The sequence below is a fragment of the Phyllobates terribilis genome, unplaced genomic scaffold, assembly GCF_046119375.1.
Source record: "Phyllobates terribilis strain yellow unplaced genomic scaffold, ASM4611937v1 Scaffold_74__1_contigs__length_7073193, whole genome shotgun sequence".
Lineage (NCBI taxonomy): Eukaryota > Metazoa > Chordata > Amphibia > Anura > Dendrobatidae > Phyllobates > Phyllobates terribilis.
Genome location: NW_027362834.1, coordinates 2223032 through 2241270, shown reverse-complemented (window position 1 = coordinate 2241270; position 18239 = coordinate 2223032). Strand labels below are relative to the sequence as shown.

General features: G+C 45.2%; 14 non-coding genes across 14 annotated transcripts; all 14 read left to right on the top strand.

The window, feature by feature from the left end:
- Positions 1-73: 73 nt before the first annotated feature.
- Positions 74-264, top strand: LOC141194746 (U2 spliceosomal RNA). Its single transcript, XR_012267367.1, has one exon. It is a non-coding gene; the product is annotated as a U2 spliceosomal RNA (small nuclear RNA).
- Positions 265-1386: 1122 nt separating this feature from the next.
- Positions 1387-1577, top strand: LOC141194745 (U2 spliceosomal RNA). The gene has a single exon (XR_012267366.1). It is a non-coding gene; the product is annotated as a U2 spliceosomal RNA (small nuclear RNA).
- A 1112-nt stretch (positions 1578-2689) lies between these two features.
- On the top strand, positions 2690-2880 carry LOC141194744 (U2 spliceosomal RNA). Its single transcript, XR_012267365.1, has one exon. It is a non-coding gene; the product is annotated as a U2 spliceosomal RNA (small nuclear RNA).
- Positions 2881-4001: 1121 nt separating this feature from the next.
- LOC141194743 (U2 spliceosomal RNA) lies at positions 4002-4192 on the top strand. The gene has a single exon (XR_012267364.1). It is a non-coding gene; the product is annotated as a U2 spliceosomal RNA (small nuclear RNA).
- Positions 4193-5304: 1112 nt separating this feature from the next.
- Positions 5305-5495, top strand: LOC141194742 (U2 spliceosomal RNA). The gene has a single exon (XR_012267363.1). It is a non-coding gene; the product is annotated as a U2 spliceosomal RNA (small nuclear RNA).
- Positions 5496-6617: 1122 nt separating this feature from the next.
- On the top strand, positions 6618-6808 carry LOC141194741 (U2 spliceosomal RNA). The gene has a single exon (XR_012267362.1). It is a non-coding gene; the product is annotated as a U2 spliceosomal RNA (small nuclear RNA).
- A 1123-nt stretch (positions 6809-7931) lies between these two features.
- Positions 7932-8122, top strand: LOC141194740 (U2 spliceosomal RNA). The gene has a single exon (XR_012267361.1). It is a non-coding gene; the product is annotated as a U2 spliceosomal RNA (small nuclear RNA).
- A 1124-nt stretch (positions 8123-9246) lies between these two features.
- LOC141194738 (U2 spliceosomal RNA) lies at positions 9247-9437 on the top strand. The gene has a single exon (XR_012267359.1). It is a non-coding gene; the product is annotated as a U2 spliceosomal RNA (small nuclear RNA).
- Positions 9438-10557: 1120 nt separating this feature from the next.
- LOC141194737 (U2 spliceosomal RNA) lies at positions 10558-10748 on the top strand. The gene has a single exon (XR_012267358.1). It is a non-coding gene; the product is annotated as a U2 spliceosomal RNA (small nuclear RNA).
- Positions 10749-11867: 1119 nt separating this feature from the next.
- LOC141195746 (U2 spliceosomal RNA) lies at positions 11868-12058 on the top strand. The gene has a single exon (XR_012268324.1). It is a non-coding gene; the product is annotated as a U2 spliceosomal RNA (small nuclear RNA).
- A 1120-nt stretch (positions 12059-13178) lies between these two features.
- LOC141194736 (U2 spliceosomal RNA) lies at positions 13179-13369 on the top strand. Its single transcript, XR_012267357.1, has one exon. It is a non-coding gene; the product is annotated as a U2 spliceosomal RNA (small nuclear RNA).
- A 1120-nt stretch (positions 13370-14489) lies between these two features.
- LOC141194735 (U2 spliceosomal RNA) lies at positions 14490-14680 on the top strand. Its single transcript, XR_012267356.1, has one exon. It is a non-coding gene; the product is annotated as a U2 spliceosomal RNA (small nuclear RNA).
- A 1122-nt stretch (positions 14681-15802) lies between these two features.
- On the top strand, positions 15803-15993 carry LOC141195902 (U2 spliceosomal RNA). Its single transcript, XR_012268473.1, has one exon. It is a non-coding gene; the product is annotated as a U2 spliceosomal RNA (small nuclear RNA).
- Positions 15994-17114: 1121 nt separating this feature from the next.
- On the top strand, positions 17115-17305 carry LOC141194734 (U2 spliceosomal RNA). Its single transcript, XR_012267355.1, has one exon. It is a non-coding gene; the product is annotated as a U2 spliceosomal RNA (small nuclear RNA).
- The last annotated feature ends 934 nt before the right edge of the window (positions 17306-18239 follow it).

The window sequence follows — 18239 nt, the reverse complement described above, 5'->3', positions numbered from 1 at the left end:
CCAGGTGGCCATCTCCACAAATGGACTTTTCAGAATCCTTGGGTGGCACCGTAGTCGGAAACCAATTCTGGTTATCGCTTCTCGGCCTTTTGGCTAAGATCAAGTGTAGTATCTGTTCTTATCAGTTTAATATCTGATACGTCCCCTATCTGGGGACCATATATTAAATGGATTTTTAGAACAGGGAGATGGAAAAAGAGCTTGCTCTGTCCACTCCACGCATTGACCTGGTATTGCAGTATCTCCAGGACCGGTGCACCCCTTCTTTAATGCAGTTTCTAAAATCAGAAAGAATTGAATTCAATGCTTTTTGTTCATTTTGCTTGTTTGTCGGATTTTGGGATGGACTCTTTGGCTTTGCTTTTCTTCTCCTCATTGGATTTTTCATGTTAAAAGTTGCAGAAGCCAGATGACAAGCTCATTTTGGTTCAACTTCAGCAACTGTGCATTGCATTGCCATGTAATGTAATGTAATGCAATGCTATCTATCTAGCTCTCCCTCTATACTTCCTTTTGGATAAACAGACATATTAGGCAAGCATTTTGGAGCTTTCACCTAAATAACTACAGGTGGTGAGATAAGCTGCACAATATAATTGACCTTTCAGTATATTGTTGCACACACACCATCTATTTAGCAAATGCCCTTGTTATCAACAGCAGCCTTTTAAACTCACCTGAGCTAACAGGTATGTGAGCTGGTTACTCTGCTGCGCTTAAAATTTCTTTTTTGGTTTGCTACAATGCCTTTTCTGAAACGTTGTCTCCCTCTGCTGGAACACTGACTTCTTTCATTTAATGCCTGCAGACTATAAAAGAGAAACCAACCCAAAAAGTTTGGTTGATTAGTCTGTGGCATTCTTTTAAACTGTTGCTTATGGCGGTCTCTGTGAGCTTCTCAGTGACATTCAGCCATCCAGGTATCCCGCCTGCAGTAGACGGAATGGGGCAATGGAACGCTGGCTGCGCGTGTCATAATAGGCTCTGAGCCTTTATATACCTGCGCACAGCAGCAGCCACCTTCAGTCTGCTGCTGGACAGCCAGCAGCAGCAGCAGCAGGAGAGGTAATTAATCAGCAACCCTCCTGCTAAGGGTAGACAGCTGCTCGTTCCACCCCCCCCCCCCGCCTTAATTGGTTCTCCTCCCTTCCAACGGTGTTGAGGCAGGTGGGAACAGCCGGGGGTTGAGGGTACTGTGCTAAAAGAGGTGGAGTTATGCAGATCTAAAACGCGTGGATTGCAGCAGCAGCAAGCCGAAAAGTGCAGGCATGTGAGGGATCTAGAGGTTGACAGCATGTCTTCTTAACGGGAGTCCAGGTGGCCATCTCCACAAATGGACTTTTCAGAATCCTTGGGTGGCACCGTAGTCGGAAACCAATTCTGGTTATCGCTTCTCGGCCTTTTGGCTAAGATCAAGTGTAGTATCTGTTCTTATCAGTTTAATATCTGATACGTCCCCTATCTGGGGACCATATATTAAATGGATTTTTAGAACAGGGAGATGGAAAAAGAGCTTGCTCTGTCCACTCCACGCATTGACCTGGTATTGCAGTATCTCCAGGACCGGTGCACCCCTTCTTTAATGCAGTTTCTAAAATCAGAAAGAATTGAATTCAATGCTTTTTGTTCATTTGTCGGATTTTGGGATGGACTCTTTGGCTTTGCTTTTCTTCTCCTCATTGGATTTTTCATGTTAAAAGTTGCAGAAGCCAGATGACAAGCTCATTTTGGTTCAACTTCAGCAACTGTGCATTGCATTGCCATGTAATGTAATGTAATGCAATGCTATCTATCTAGCTCTCCCTCTATACTTCCTTTTGGATAAACAGACATATTAGGCAAGCATTTTGGAGCTTTCACCTAAATAACTACAGGTGGTGAGATAAGCTGCACAATATAATTGACCTTTCAGTATATTGTTGCACACACACCATCTATTTAGCAAATGCCCTTGTTATCAACAGCAGCCTTTTAAACTCACCTGAGCTAACAGGTATGTGAGCTGGTTACTCTGCTGCGCTTAAAATTTCTTTTTTGGTTTGCTACAATGCCTTTTCTGAAACGTTGTCTCCCTCTGCTGGAACACTGACTTCTTTCATTTAATGCCTGCAGACTATAAAAGAGAAACCAACCCAAAAAGTTTGGTTGATTAGTCTGTGGCATTCTTTTAAACTGTTGCTTATGGCGGTCTCTGTGAGCTTCTCAGTGACATTCAGCCATCCAGGTATCCCGCCTGCAGTAGACGGAATGTGGCAATGGAACGCTGGCTGCGCGTGTCATAATAGGCTCTGAGCCTTTATATACCTGCGCACAGCAGCAGCCACCTTCAGTCTGCTGCTGGACAGCCAGCAGCAGCAGCAGCAGGAGAGGTAATTAATCAGCAACCCTCCTGCTAAGGGTAGACAGCTGCTCGTTCCACCCCCCCCCCCACCTTAATTGGTTCTCCTCCCTTCCAACGGTGTTGAGGCGGGTGGGAACAGCCGGGGGTTGAGGGTACTGTGCTAAAAGAGGTGGAGTTATGCAGATCTAAAACGCGTGGATTGCAGCAGCAGCAAGCCGAAAAGTGCAGGCATATGAGGGATCTAGAGGTTGACAGCATGTCTTCTTAACGGGAGTCCAGGTGGCCATCTCCACAAATGGACTTTTCAGAATCCTTGGGTGGCACCGTAGTCGGAAACCAATTCTGGTTATCGCTTCTCGGCCTTTTGGCTAAGATCAAGTGTAGTATCTGTTCTTATCAGTTTAATATCTGATACGTCCCCTATCTGGGGACCATATATTAAATGGATTTTTAGAACAGGGAGATGGAAAAAGAGCTTGCTCTGTCCACTCCACGCATTGACCTGGTATTGCAGTATCTCCAGGACCGGTGCACCCCTTCTTTAATGCAGTTTCTAAAATCAGAAAGAATTGAATTCAATGCTTTTTGTTCATTTTGCTTGTTTGTCGGATTTTGGGATGGACTCTTTGGCTTTGCTTTTCTTCTCCTCATTGGATTTTTCATGTTAAAAGTTGCAGAAGCCAGATGACAAGCTCATTTTGGTTCAACTTCAGCAACTGTGCATTGCATTGCCATGTAATGTAATGTAATGCAATGCTATCTATCTAGCTCTCCCTCTATACTTCCTTTTGGATAAACAGACATATTAGGCAAGCATTTTGGAGCTTTCACCTAAATAACTACAGGTGGTGAGATAAGCTGCACAATATAATTGACCTTTCAGTATATTGTTGCACACACACCATCTATTTAGCAAATGCCCTTGTTATCAACAGCAGCCTTTTAAACTCACCTGAGCTAACAGGTATGTGAGCTGGTTACTCTGCTGCGCTTAAAATTTCTTTTTTGGTTTGCTACAATGCCTTTTCTGAAACGTTGTCTCCCTCTGCTGGAACACTGACTTCTTTCATTTAATGCCTGCAGACTATAAAAGAGAAACCAACCCAAAAAGTTTGGTTGATTAGTCTGTGGCATTCTTTTAAACTGTTGCTTATGGCGGTCTCTGTGAGCTTCTCAGTGACATTCAGCCATCCAGGTATCCCGCCTGCAGTAGACGGAATGGGGCAATGGAACGCTGGCTGCGCGTGTCATAATAGGCTCTGAGCCTTTATATACCTGCGCACAGCAGCAGCCACCTTCAGTCTGCTGCTGGACAGCCAGCAGCAGCAGCAGCAGGAGAGGTAATTAATCAGCAACCCTCCTGCTAAGGGTAGACAGCTGCTCGTTCCACCCCCCCCCCCGCCTTAATTGGTTCTCCTCCCTTCCAACGGTGTTGAGGCAGGTGGGAACAGCCGGGGGTTGAGGGTACTGTGCTAAAAGAGGTGGAGTTATGCAGATCTAAAACGCGTGGATTGCAGCAGCAGCAAGCCGAAAAGTGCAGGCATGTGAGGGATCTAGAGGTTGACAGCATGTCTTCTTAACGGGAGTCCAGGTGGCCATCTCCACAAATGGACTTTTCAGAATCCTTGGGTGGCACCGTAGTCGGAAACCAATTCTGGTTATCGCTTCTCGGCCTTTTGGCTAAGATCAAGTGTAGTATCTGTTCTTATCAGTTTAATATCTGATACGTCCCCTATCTGGGGACCATATATTAAATGGATTTTTAGAACAGGGAGATGGAAAAAGAGCTTGCTCTGTCCACTCCACGCATTGACCTGGTATTGCAGTATCTCCAGGACCGGTGCACCCCTTCTTTAATGCAGTTTCTAAAATCAGAAAGAATTGAATTCAATGCTTTTTGTTCATTTGTCGGATTTTGGGATGGACTCTTTGGCTTTGCTTTTCTTCTCCTCATTGGATTTTTCATGTTAAAAGTTGCAGAAGCCAGATGACAAGCTCATTTTGGTTCAACTTCAGCAACTGTGCATTGCATTGCCATGTAATGTAATGTAATGCAATGCTATCTATCTAGCTCTCCCTCTATACTTCCTTTTGGATAAACAGACATATTAGGCAAGCATTTTGGAGCTTTCACCTAAATAACTACAGGTGGTGAGATAAGCTGCACAATATAATTGACCTTTCAGTATATTGTTGCACACACACCATCTATTTAGCAAATGCCCTTGTTATCAACAGCAGCCTTTTAAACTCACCTGAGCTAACAGGTATGTGAGCTGGTTACTCTGCTGCGCTTAAAATTTCTTTTTTGGTTTGCTACAATGCCTTTTCTGAAACGTTGTCTCCCTCTGCTGGAACACTGACTTCTTTCATTTAATGCCTGCAGACTATAAAAGAGAAACCAACCCAAAAAGTTTGGTTGATTAGTCTGTGGCATTCTTTTAAACTGTTGCTTATGGCGGTCTCTGTGAGCTTCTCAGTGACATTCAGCCATCCAGGTATCCCGCCTGCAGTAGACGGAATGGGGCAATGGAACGCTGGCTGCGCGTGTCATAATAGGCTCTGAGCCTTTATATACCTGCGCACAGCAGCAGCCACCTTCAGTCTGCTGCTGGACAGCCAGCAGCAGCAGCAGCAGGAGAGGTAATTAATCAGCAACCCTCCTCCTAAGGGTAGACAGCTGCTCGTTCCACCCCCCCCCCCGCCTTAATTGGTTCTCCTCCCTTCCAACGGTGTTGAGGCGGGTGGGAACAGCCGGGGGTTGAGGGTACTGTGCTAAAAGAGGTGGAGTTATGCAGATCTAAAACGCGTGGATTGCAGCAGCAGCAAGCCGAAAAGTGCAGGCATGTGAGGGATCTAGAGGTTGACAGCATGTCTTCTTAACGGGAGTCCAGGTGGCCATCTCCACAAATGGACTTTTCAGAATCCTTGGGTGGCACCGTAGTCGGAAACCAATTCTGGTTATCGCTTCTCGGCCTTTTGGCTAAGATCAAGTGTAGTATCTGTTCTTATCAGTTTAATATCTGATACGTCCCCTATCTGGGGACCATATATTAAATGGATTTTTAGAACAGGGAGATGGAAAAAGAGCTTGCTCTGTCCACTCCACGCATTGACCTGGTATTGCAGTATCTCCAGGACCGGTGCACCCCTTCTTTAATGCAGTTTCTAAAATCAGAAAGAATTGAATTCAATGCTTTTTGTTCATTTTGCTTGTTTGTCGGATTTTGGGATGGACTCTTTGGCTTTGCTTTTCTTCTCCTCATTGGATTTTTCATGTTAAAAGTTGCAGAAGCCAGATGACAAGCTCATTTTGGTTCAACTTCAGCAACTGTGCATTGCATTGCCATGTAATGTAATGTAATGCAATGCTATCTATCTAGCTCTCCCTCTATACTTCCTTTTGGATAAACAGACATATTAGGCAAGCATTTTGGAGCTTTCACCTAAATAACTACAGGTGGTGAGATAAGCTGCACAATATAATTGACCTTTCAGTATATTGTTGCACACACACCATCTATTTAGCAAATGCCCTTGTTATCAACAGCAGCCTTTTAAACTCACCTGAGCTAACAGGTATGTGAGCTGGTTACTCTGCTGCGCTTAAAATTTCTTTTTTGGTTTGCTACAATGCCTTTTCTGAAACGTTGTCTCCCTCTGCTGGAACACTGACTTCTTTCATTTAATGCCTGCAGACTATAAAAGAGAAACCAACCCAAAAAGTTTGGTTGATTAGTCTGTGGCATTCTTTTAAACTGTTGCTTATGGCGGTCTCTGTGAGCTTCTCAGTGACATTCAGCCATCCAGGTATCCCGCCTGCAGTAGACGGAATGTGGCAATGGAACGCTGGCTGCGCGTGTCATAATAGGCTCTGAGCCTTTATATACCTGCGCACAGCAGCAGCCACCTTCAGTCTGCTGCTGGACAGCCAGCAGCAGCAGCAGCAGGAGAGGTAATTAATCAGCAACCCTCCTGCTAAGGGTAGACAGCTGCTCGTTCCACCCCCCCCCCCCGCCTTAATTGGTTCTCCTCCCTTCCAACGGTGTTGAGGCGGGTGGGAACAGCCGGGGGTTGAGGGTACTGTGCTAAAAGAGGTGGAGTTATGCAGATCTAAAACGCGTGGATTGCAGCAGCAGCAAGCCGAAAAGTGCAGGCATGTGAGGGATCTAGAGGTTGACAGCATGTCTTCTTAACGGGAGTCCAGGTGGCCATCTCCACAAATGGACTTTTCAGAATCCTTGGGTGGCACCGTAGTCGGAAACCAATTCTGGTTATCGCTTCTCGGCCTTTTGGCTAAGATCAAGTGTAGTATCTGTTCTTATCAGTTTAATATCTGATACGTCCCCTATCTGGGGACCATATATTAAATGGATTTTTAGAACAGGGAGATGGAAAAAGAGCTTGCTCTGTCCACTCCACGCATTGACCTGGTATTGCAGTATCTCCAGGACCGGTGCACCCCTTCTTTAATGCAGTTTCTAAAATCAGAAAGAATTGAATTCAATGCTTTTTGTTCATTTTGCTTGTTTGTCGGATTTTGGGATGGACTCTTTGGCTTTGCTTTTCTTCTCCTCATTGGATTTTTCATGTTAAAAGTTGCAGAAGCCAGATGACAAGCTCATTTTGGTTCAACTTCAGCAACTGTGCATTGCATTGCCATGTAATGTAATGTAATGCAATGCTATCTATCTAGCTCTCCCTCTATACTTCCTTTTGGATAAACAGACATATTAGGCAAGCATTTTGGAGCTTTCACCTAAATAACTACAGGTGGTGAGATAAGCTGCACAATATAATTGACCTTTCAGTATATTGTTGCACACACACCATCTATTTAGCAAATGCCCTTGTTATCAACAGCAGCCTTTTAAACTCACCTGAGCTAACAGGTATGTGAGCTGGTTACTCTGCTGCGCTTAAAATTTCTTTTTTGGTTTGCTACAATGCCTTTTCTGAAACGTTGTCTCCCTCTGCTGGAACACTGACTTCTTTCATTTAATGCCTGCAGACTATAAAAGAGAAACCAACCCAAAAAGTTTGGTTGATTAGTCTGTGGCATTCTTTTAAACTGTTGCTTATGGCGGTCTCTGTGAGCTTCTCAGTGACATTCAGCCATCCAGGTATCCCGCCTGCAGTAGACGGAATGGGGCAATGGAACGCTGGCTGCGCGTGTCATAATAGGCTCTGAGCCTTTATATACCTGCGCACAGCAGCAGCCACCTTCAGTCTGCTGCTGGACAGCCAGCAGCAGCAGCAGCAGGAGAGGTAATTAATCAGCAACCCTCCTGCTAAGGGTAGACAGCTGCTCGTTCCACCCCCCCCCCCCCGCCTTAATTGGTTCTCCTCCCTTCCAACGGTGTTGAGGCGGGTGGGAACAGCCGGGGGTTGAGGGCACTGTGCTAAAAGAGGTGGAGTTATGCAGATCTAAAACGCGTGGATTGCAGCAGCAGCAAGCCGAAAAGTGCAGGCATGTGAGGGATCTAGAGGTTGACAGCATGTCTTCTTAACGGGAGTCCAGGTGGCCATCTCCACAAATGGACTTTTCAGAATCCTTGGGTGGCACCGTAGTCGGAAACCAATTCTGGTTATCGCTTCTCGGCCTTTTGGCTAAGATCAAGTGTAGTATCTGTTCTTATCAGTTTAATATCTGATACGTCCCCTATCTGGGGACCATATATTAAATGGATTTTTAGAACAGGGAGATGGAAAAAGAGCTTGCTCTGTCCACTCCACGCATTGACCTGGTATTGCAGTATCTCCAGGACCGGTGCACCCCTTCTTTAATGCAGTTTCTAAAATCAGAAAGAATTGAATTCAATGCTTTTTGTTCATTTTGCTTGTTTGTCGGATTTTGGGATGGACTCTTTGGCTTTGCTTTTCTTCTCCTCATTGGATTTTTCATGTTAAAAGTTGCAGAAGCCAGATGACAAGCTCATTTTGGTTCAACTTCAGCAACTGTGCATTGCATTGCCATGTAATGTAATGTAATGCAATGCTATCTATCTAGCTCTCCCTCTATACTTCCTTTTGGATAAACAGACATATTAGGCAAGCATTTTGGAGCTTTCACCTAAATAACTACAGGTGGTGAGATAAGCTGCACAATATAATTGACCTTTCAGTATATTGTTGCACACACACCATCTATTTAGCAAATGCCCTTGTTATCAACAGCAGCCTTTTAAACTCACCTGAGCTAACAGGTATGTGAGCTGGTTACTCTGCTGCGCTTAAAATTTCTTTTTTGGTTTGCTACAATGCCTTTTCTGAAACGTTGTCTCCCTCTGCTGGAACACTGACTTCTTTCATTTAATGCCTGCAGACTATAAAAGAGAAACCAACCCAAAAAGTTTGGTTGATTAGTCTGTGGCATTCTTTTAAACTGTTGCTTATGGCGGTCTCTGTGAGCTTCTCAGTGACATTCAGCCATCCAGGTATCCCGCCTGCAGTAGACGGAATGTGGCAATGGAACGCTGGCTGCGCGTGTCATAATAGGCTCTGAGCCTTTATATACCTGCGCACAGCAGCAGCCACCTTCAGTCTGCTGCTGGACAGCCAGCAGCAGCAGCAGCAGGAGAGGTAATTAATCAGCAACCCTCCTGCTAAGGGTAGACAGCTGCTCGTTCCACCCCCCCCCCCCCCACCTTAATTGGTTCTCCTCCCTTCCAACGGTGTTGAGGCGGGTGGGAACAGCCGGGGGTTGAGGGTACTGTGCTAAAAGAGGTGGAGTTATGCAGATCTAAAACGCGTGGATTGCAGCAGCAGCAAGCCGAAAAGTGCAGGCATGTGAGGGATCTAGAGGTTGACAGCATGTCTTCTTAACGGGAGTCCAGGTGGCCATCTCCACAAATGGACTTTTCAGAATCCTTGGGTGGCACCGTAGTCGGAAACCAATTCTGGTTATCGCTTCTCGGCCTTTTGGCTAAGATCAAGTGTAGTATCTGTTCTTATCAGTTTAATATCTGATACGTCCCCTATCTGGGGACCATATATTAAATGGATTTTTAGAACAGGGAGATGGAAAAAGAGCTTGCTCTGTCCACTCCACGCATTGACCTGGTATTGCAGTATCTCCAGGACCGGTGCACCCCTTCTTTAATGCAGTTTCTAAAATCAGAAAGAATTGAATTCAATGCTTTTTGTTCATTTTGCTTGTTTGTCGGATTTTGGGATGGACTCTTTGGCTTTGCTTTTCTTCTCCTCATTGGATTTTTCATGTTAAAAGTTGCAGAAGCCAGATGACAAGCTCATTTTGGTTCAACTTCAGCAACTGTGCATTGCATTGCCATGTAATGTAATGTAATGCAATGCTATCTATCTAGCTCTCCCTCTATACTTCCTTTTGGATAAACAGACATATTAGGCAAGCATTTTGGAGCTTTCACCTAAATAACTACAGGTGGTGAGATAAGCTGCACAATATAATTGACCTTTCAGTATATTGTTGCACACACACCATCTATTTAGCAAATGCCCTTGTTATCAACAGCAGCCTTTTAAACTCACCTGAGCTAACAGGTATGTGAGCTGGTTACTCTGCTGCGCTTAAAATTTCTTTTTTGGTTTGCTACAATGCCTTTTCTGAAACGTTGTCTCCCTCTGCTGGAACACTGACTTCTTTCATTTAATGCCTGCAGACTATAAAAGAGAAACCAACCCAAAAAGTTTGGTTGATTAGTCTGTGGCATTCTTTTAAACTGTTGCTTATGGCGGTCTCTGTGAGCTTCTCAGTGACATTCAGCCATCCAGGTATCCCGCCTGCAGTAGACGGAATGTGGCAATGGAACGCTGGCTGCGCGTGTCATAATAGGCTCTGAGCCTTTATATACCTGCGCACAGCAGCAGCCACCTTCAGTCTGCTGCTGGACAGCCAGCAGCAGCAGCAGCAGGAGAGGTAATTAATCAGCAACCCTCCTGCTAAGGGTAGACAGCTGCTCGTTCCACCCCCCCCCCGCCTTAATTGGTTCTCCTCCCTTCCAACGGTGTTGAGGCGGGTGGGAACAGCCGGGGGTTGAGGGTACTGTGCTAAAAGAGGTGGAGTTATGCAGATCTAAAACGCGTGGATTGCAGCAGCAGCAAGCCGAAAAGTGCAGGCATGTGAGGGATCTAGAGGTTGACAGCATGTCTTCTTAACGGGAGTCCAGGTGGCCATCTCCACAAATGGACTTTTCAGAATCCTTGGGTGGCACCGTAGTCGGAAACCAATTCTGGTTATCGCTTCTCGGCCTTTTGGCTAAGATCAAGTGTAGTATCTGTTCTTATCAGTTTAATATCTGATACGTCCCCTATCTGGGGACCATATATTAAATGGATTTTTAGAACAGGGAGATGGAAAAAGAGCTTGCTCTGTCCACTCCACGCATTGACCTGGTATTGCAGTATCTCCAGGACCGGTGCACCCCTTCTTTAATGCAGTTTCTAAAATCAGAAAGAATTGAATTCAATGCTTTTTGTTCATTTTGCTTGTTTGTCGGATTTTGGGATGGACTCTTTGGCTTTGCTTTTCTTCTCCTCATTGGATTTTTCATGTTAAAAGTTGCAGAAGCCAGATGACAAGCTCATTTTGGTTCAACTTCAGCAACTGTGCATTGCATTGCCATGTAATGTAATGTAATGCAATGCTATCTATCTAGCTCTCCCTCTATACTTCCTTTTGGATAAACAGACATATTAGGCAAGCATTTTGGAGCTTTCACCTAAATAACTACAGGTGGTGAGATAAGCTGCACAATATAATTGACCTTTCAGTATATTGTTGCACACACACCATCTATTTAGCAAATGCCCTTGTTATCAACAGCAGCCTTTTAAACTCACCTGAGCTAACAGGTATGTGAGCTGGTTACTCTGCTGCGCTTAAAATTTCTTTTTTGGTTTGCTACAATGCCTTTTCTGAAACGTTGTCTCCCTCTGCTGGAACACTGACTTCTTTCATTTAATGCCTGCAGACTATAAAAGAGAAACCAACCCAAAAAGTTTGGTTGATTAGTCTGTGGCATTCTTTTAAACTGTTGCTTATGGCGGTCTCTGTGAGCTTCTCAGTGACATTCAGCCATCCAGGTATCCCGCCTGCAGTAGACGGAATGTGGCAATGGAACGCTGGCTGCGCGTGTCATAATAGGCTCTGAGCCTTTATATACCTGCGCACAGCAGCAGCCACCTTCAGTCTGCTGCTGGACAGCCAGCAGCAGCAGCAGGAGAGGTAATTAATCAGCAACCCTCCTGCTAAGGGTAGACAGCTGCTCGTTCCACCCCCCCCCCCCGCCTTAATTGGTTCTCCTCCCTTCCAACGGTGTTGAGGCGGGTGGGAACAGCCGGGGGTTGAGGGTACTATGCTAAAAGAGGTGGAGTTATGCAGATCTAAAACGCGTGGATTGCAGCAGCAGCAAGCCGAAAAGTGCAGGCATGTGAGGGATCTAGAGGTTGACAGCATGTCTTCTTAACGGGAGTCCAGGTGGCCATCTCCACAAATGGACTTTTCAGAATCCTTGGGTGGCACCGTAGTCGGAAACCAATTCTGGTTATCGCTTCTCGGCCTTTTGGCTAAGATCAAGTGTAGTATCTGTTCTTATCAGTTTAATATCTGATACGTCCCCTATCTGGGGACCATATATTAAATGGATTTTTAGAACAGGGAGATGGAAAAAGAGCTTGCTCTGTCCACTCCATGCATTGACCTGGTATTGCAGTATCTCCAGGACCGGTGCACCCCTTCTTTAATGCAGTTTCTAAAATCAGAAAGAATTGAATTCAATGCTTTTTGTTCATTTTGCTTGTTTGTCGGATTTTGGGATGGACTCTTTGGCTTTGCTTTTCTTCTCCTCATTGGATTTTTCATGTTAAAAGTTGCAGAAGCCAGATGACAAGCTCATTTTGGTTCAACTTCAGCAACTGTGCATTGCATTGCCATGTAATGTAATGTAATGCAATGCTATCTATCTAGCTCTCCCTCTATACTTCCTTTTGGATAAACAGACATATTAGGCAAGCATTTTAGAGCTTTCACCTAAATAACTACAGGTGGTGAGATAAGCTGCACAATATAATTGACCTTTCAGTATATTGTTGCACACACACCATCTATTTAGCAAATGCCCTTGTTATCAACAGCAGCCTTTTAAACTCACCTGAGCTAACAGGTATGTGAGCTGGTTACTCTGCTGCGCTTAAAATTTCTTTTTTGGTTTGCTACAATGCCTTTTCTGAAACGTTGTCTCCCTCTGCTGGAACACTGACTTCTTTCATTTAATGCCTGCAGACTATAAAAGAGAAACCAACCCAAAAAGTTTGGTTGATTAGTCTGTGGCATTCTTTTAAACTGTTGCTTATGGCGGTCTCTGTGAGCTTCTCAGTGACATTCAGCCATCCAGGTATCCCGCCTGCAGTAGACGGAATGTGGCAATGGAACGCTGGCTGCGCGTGTCATAATAGGCTCTGAGCCTTTATATACCTGCGCACAGCAGCAGCCACCTTCAGTCTGCTGCTGGACAGCCAGCAGCAGCAGCAGCAGGAGAGGTAATTAATCAGCAACCCTCCTGCTAAGGGTAGACAGCTGCTCGTTCCACCCCCCCCCCGCCTTAATTGGTTCTCCTCCCTTCCAACGGTGTTGAGGCGGGTGGGAACAGCCGGGGGTTGAGGGTACTGTGCTAAAAGAGGTGGAGTTATGCAGATCTAAAACGCGTGGATTGCAGCAGCAGCAAGCCGAAAAGTGCAGGCATGTGAGGGATCTAGAGGTTGACAGCATGTCTTCTTAACGGGAGTCCAGGTGGCCATCTCCACAAATGGACTTTTCAGAATCCTTGGGTGGCACCGTAGTCGGAAACCAATTCTGGTTATCGCTTCTCGGCCTTTTGGCTAAGATCAAGTGTAGTATCTGTTCTTATCAGTTTAATATCTGATACGTCCCCTATCTGGGGACCATATATTAAATGGATTTTTAGAACAGGGAGATGGAAAAAGAGCTTGCTCTGTCCACTCCACGCATTGACCTGGTATTGCAGTATCTCCAGGACCGGTGCACCCCTTCTTTAATGCAGTTTCTAAAATCAGAAAGAATTGAATTCAATGCTTTTTGTTCATTTTGCTTGTTTGTCGGATTTTGGGATGGACTCTTTGGCTTTGCTTTTCTTCTCCTCATTGGATTTTTCATGTTAAAAGTTGCAGAAGCCAGATGACAAGCTCATTTTGGTTCAACTTCAGCAACTGTGCATTGCATTGCCATGTAATGTAATGTAATGCAATGCTATCTATCTAGCTCTCCCTCTATACTTCCTTTTGGATAAACAGACATATTAGGCAAGCATTTTGGAGCTTTCACCTAAATAACTACAGGTGGTGAGATAAGCTGCACAATATAATTGACCTTTCAGTATATTGTTGCACACACACCATCTATTTAGCAAATGCCCTTGTTATCAACAGCAGCCTTTTAAACTCACCTGAGCTAACAGGTATGTGAGCTGGTTACTCTGCTGCGCTTAAAATTTCTTTTTTGGTTTGCTACAATGCCTTTTCTGAAACGTTGTCTCCCTCTGCTGGAACACTGACTTCTTTCATTTAATGCCTGCAGACTATAAAAGAGAAACCAACCCAAAAAGTTTGGTTGATTAGTCTGTGGCATTCTTTTAAACTGTTGCTTATGGCGGTCTCTGTGAGCTTCTCAGTGACATTCAGCCATCCAGGTATCCCGCCTGCAGTAGACGGAATGTGGCAATGGAACGCTGGCTGCGCGTGTCATAATAGGCTCTGAGCCTTTATATACCTGCGCACAGCAGCAGCCACCTTCAGTCTGCTGCTGGACAGCCAGCAGCAGCAGCAGCAGGAGAGGTAATTAATCAGCAACCCTCCTGCTAAGGGTAGACAGCTGCTCGTTCCACCCCCCCCCCGCCTTAATTGGTTCTCCTCCCTTCCAACGGTGTTGAGGCGGGTGGGAACAGCCGGGGGTTGAGGGTACTGTGCTAAAAGAGGTGGAGTTATGCAGATCTAAAACGCGTGGATTGCAGCAGCAGCAAGCCGAAAAGTGCAGGCATGTGAGGGATCTAGAGGTTGACAGCATGTCTTCTTAACGGGAGTCCAGGTGGCCATCTCCACAAATGGACTTTTCAGAATCCTTGGGTGGCACCGTAGTCGGAAACCAATTCTGGTTATCGCTTCTCGGCCTTTTGGCTAAGATCAAGTGTAGTATCTGTTCTTATCAGTTTAATATCTGATACGTCCCCTATCTGGGGACCATATATTAAATGGATTTTTAGAACAGGGAGATGGAAAAAGAGCTTGCTCTGTCCACTCCACGCATTGACCTGGTATTGCAGTATCTCCAGGACCGGTGCACCCCTTCTTTAATGCAGTTTCTAAAATCAGAAAGAATTGAATTCAATGCTTTTTGTTCATTTTGCTTGTTTGTCGGATTTTGGGATGGACTCTTTGGCTTTGCTTTTCTTCTCCTCATTGGATTTTTCATGTTAAAAGTTGCAGAAGCCAGATGACAAGCTCATTTTGGTTCATCTTCAGCAACTGTGCATTGCATTGCCATGTAATGTAATGTAATGCAATGCTATCTATCTAGCTCTCCCTCTATACTTCCTTTTGGATAAACAGACATATTAGGCAAGCATTTTGGAGCTTTCACCTAAATAACTACAGGTGGTGAGATAAGCTGCACAATATAATTGACCTTTCAGTATATTGTTGCACACACACCATCTATTTAGCAAATGCCCTTGTTATCAACAGCAGCCTTTTAAACTCACCTGAGCTAACAGGTATGTGAGCTGGTTACTCTGCTGCGCTTAAAATTTCTTTTTTGGTTTGCTACAATGCCTTTTCTGAAACGTTGTCTCCCTCTGCTGGAACACTGACTTCTTTCATTTAATGCCTGCAGACTATAAAAGAGAAACCAACCCAAAAAGTTTGGTTGATTAGTCTGTGGCATTCTTTTAAACTGTTGCTTATGGCGGTCTCTGTGAGCTTCTCAGTGACATTCAGCCATCCAGGTATCCCGCCTGCAGTAGACGGAATGTGGCAATGGAACGCTGGCTGCGCGTGTCATAATAGGCTCTGAGCCTTTATATACCTGCGCACAGCAGCAGCCACCTTCAGTCTGCTGCTGGACAGCCAGCAGCAGCAGCAGCAGGAGAGGTAATTAATCAGCAACCCTCCTGCTAAGGGTAGACAGCTGCTCGTTCCACCCCCCCCCCCCGCCTTAATTGGTTCTCCTCCCTTCCAACGGTGTTGAGGCGGGTGGGAACAGCCGGGGGTTGAGGGTACTGTGCTAAAAGAGGTGGAGTTATGCAGATCTAAAACGCGTGGATTGCAGCAGCAGCAAGCCGAAAAGTGCAGGCATGTGAGGGATCTAGAGGTTGACAGCATGTCTTCTTAACGGGAGTCCAGGTGGCCATCTCCACAAATGGACTTTTCAGAATCCTTGGGTGGCACCGTAGTCGGAAACCAATTCTGGTTATCGCTTCTCGGCCTCTTGGCTAAGATCAAGTGTAGTATCTGTTCTTATCAGTTTAATATCTGATACGTCCCCTATCTGGGGACCATATATTAAATGGATTTTTAGAACAGGGAGATGGAAAAAGAGCTTGCTCTGTCCACTCCACGCATTGACCTGGTATTGCAGTATCTCCAGGACCGGTGCACCCCTTCTTTAATGCAGTTTCTAAAATCAGAAAGAATTGAATTCAATGCTTTTTGTTCATTTTGCTTGTTTGTCGGATTTTGGGATGGACTCTTTGGCTTTGCTTTTCTTCTCCTCATTGGATTTTTCATGTTAAAAGTTGCAGAAGCCAGATGACAAGCTCATTTTGGTTCAACTTCAACAACTGTGCATTGCATTGCCATGTAATGTAATGTAATGCAATGCTATCTATCTAGCTCTCCCTCTATACTTCCTTTTGGATAAACAGACATATTAGGCAAGCATTTTGGAGCTTTCACCTAAATAACTACAGGTGGTGAGATAAGCTGCACAATATAATTGACCTTTCAGTATATTGTTGCACACACACCATCTATTTAGCAAATGCCCTTGTTATCAACAGCAGCCTTTTAAACTCACCTGAGCTAACAGGTATGTGAGCTGGTTACTCTGCTGCGCTTAAAATTTCTTTTTTGGTTTGCTACAATGCCTTTTCTGAAACGTTGTCTCCCTCTGCTGGAACACTGACTTCTTTCATTTAATGCCTGCAGACTATAAAAGAGAAACCAACCCAAAAAGTTTGGTTGATTAGTCTGTGGCATTCTTTTAAACTGTTGCTTATGGCGGTCTCTGTGAGCTTCTCAGTGACATTCAGCCATCCAGGTATCCCGCCTGCAGTAGACGGAATGTGGCAATGGAATGCTGGCTGCGCGTGTCATAATAGGCTCTGAGCCTTTATATACCTGCGCACAGCAGCAGCCACCTTCAGTCTGCTGCTGGACAGCCAGCAGCAGCAGCAGCAGGAGAGGTAATTAATCAGCAACCCTCCTGCTAAGGGTAGACAGCTGCCCGTTCCACCCCCCCCCCCGCCTTAATTGGTTCTCCTCCCTTCCAACGGTGTTGAGGCGGGTGGGAACAGCCGGGGGTTGAGGGTACTGTGCTAAAAGAGGTGGAGTTATGCAGATCTAAAACGCGTGGATTGCAGCAGCAGCAAGCCGAAAAGTGCAGGCATGTGAGGGATCTAGAGGTTGACAGCATGTCTTCTTAACGGGAGTCCAGGTGGCCATCTCCACAAATGGACTTTTCAGAATCCTTGGGTGGCACCGTAGTCGGAAACCAATTCTGGTTATCGCTTCTCGGCCTTTTGGCTAAGATCAAGTGTAGTATCTGTTCTTATCAGTTTAATATCTGATACGTCCCCTATCTGGGGACCATATATTAAATGGATTTTTAGAACAGGGAGATGGAAAAAGAGCTTGCTCTGTCCACTCCACGCATTGACCTGGTATTGCAGTATCTCCAGGACCGGTGCACCCCTTCTTTAATGCAGTTTCTAAAATCAGAAAGAATTGAATTCAATGCTTTTTGTTCATTTTGCTTGTTTGTCGGATTTTGGGATGGACTCTTTGGCTTTGCTTTTCTTCTCCTCATTGGATTTTTCATGTTAAAAGTTGCAGAAGCCAGATGACAAGCTCATTTTGGTTCAACTTCAGCAACTGTGCATTGCATTGCCATGTAATGTAATGTAATGCAATGCTATCTATCTAGCTCTCCCTCTATACTTCCTTTTGGATAAACAGACATATTAGGCAAGCATTTTGGAGCTTTCACCTAAATAACTACAGGTGGTGAGATAAGCTGCACAATATAATTGACCTTTCAGTATATTGTTGCACACACACCATCTATTTAGCAAATGCCCTTGTTATCAACAGCAGCCTTTTAAACTCACCTGAGCTAACAGGTATGTGAGCTGGTTACTCTGCTGCGCTTAAAATTTCTTTTTTGGTTTGCTACAATGCCTTTTCTGAAACGTTGTCTCCCTCTGCTGGAACACTGACTTCTTTCATTTAATGCCTGCAGACTATAAAAGAGAAACCAACCCAAAAAGTTTGGTTGATTAGTCTGTGGCATTCTTTTAAACTGTTGCTTATGGCGGTCTCTGTGAGCTTCTCAGTGACATTCAGCCATCCAGGTATCCCGCCTGCAGTAGACGGAATGTGGCAATGGAACGCTGGCTGCGCGTGTCATAATAGGCTCTGAGCCTTTATATACCTGCGCACAGCAGCAGCCACCTTCAGTCTGCTGCTGGACAGCCAGCAGCAGCAGCAGCAGGAGAGGTAATTAATCAGCAACCCTCCTGCTAAGGGTAGACAGCTGCTCGTTCCACCCCCCCCCCCGCCTTAATTGGTTCTCCTCCCTTCCAACGGTGTTGAGGCGGGTGGGAACAGCCGGGGGTTGAGGGTACTGTGC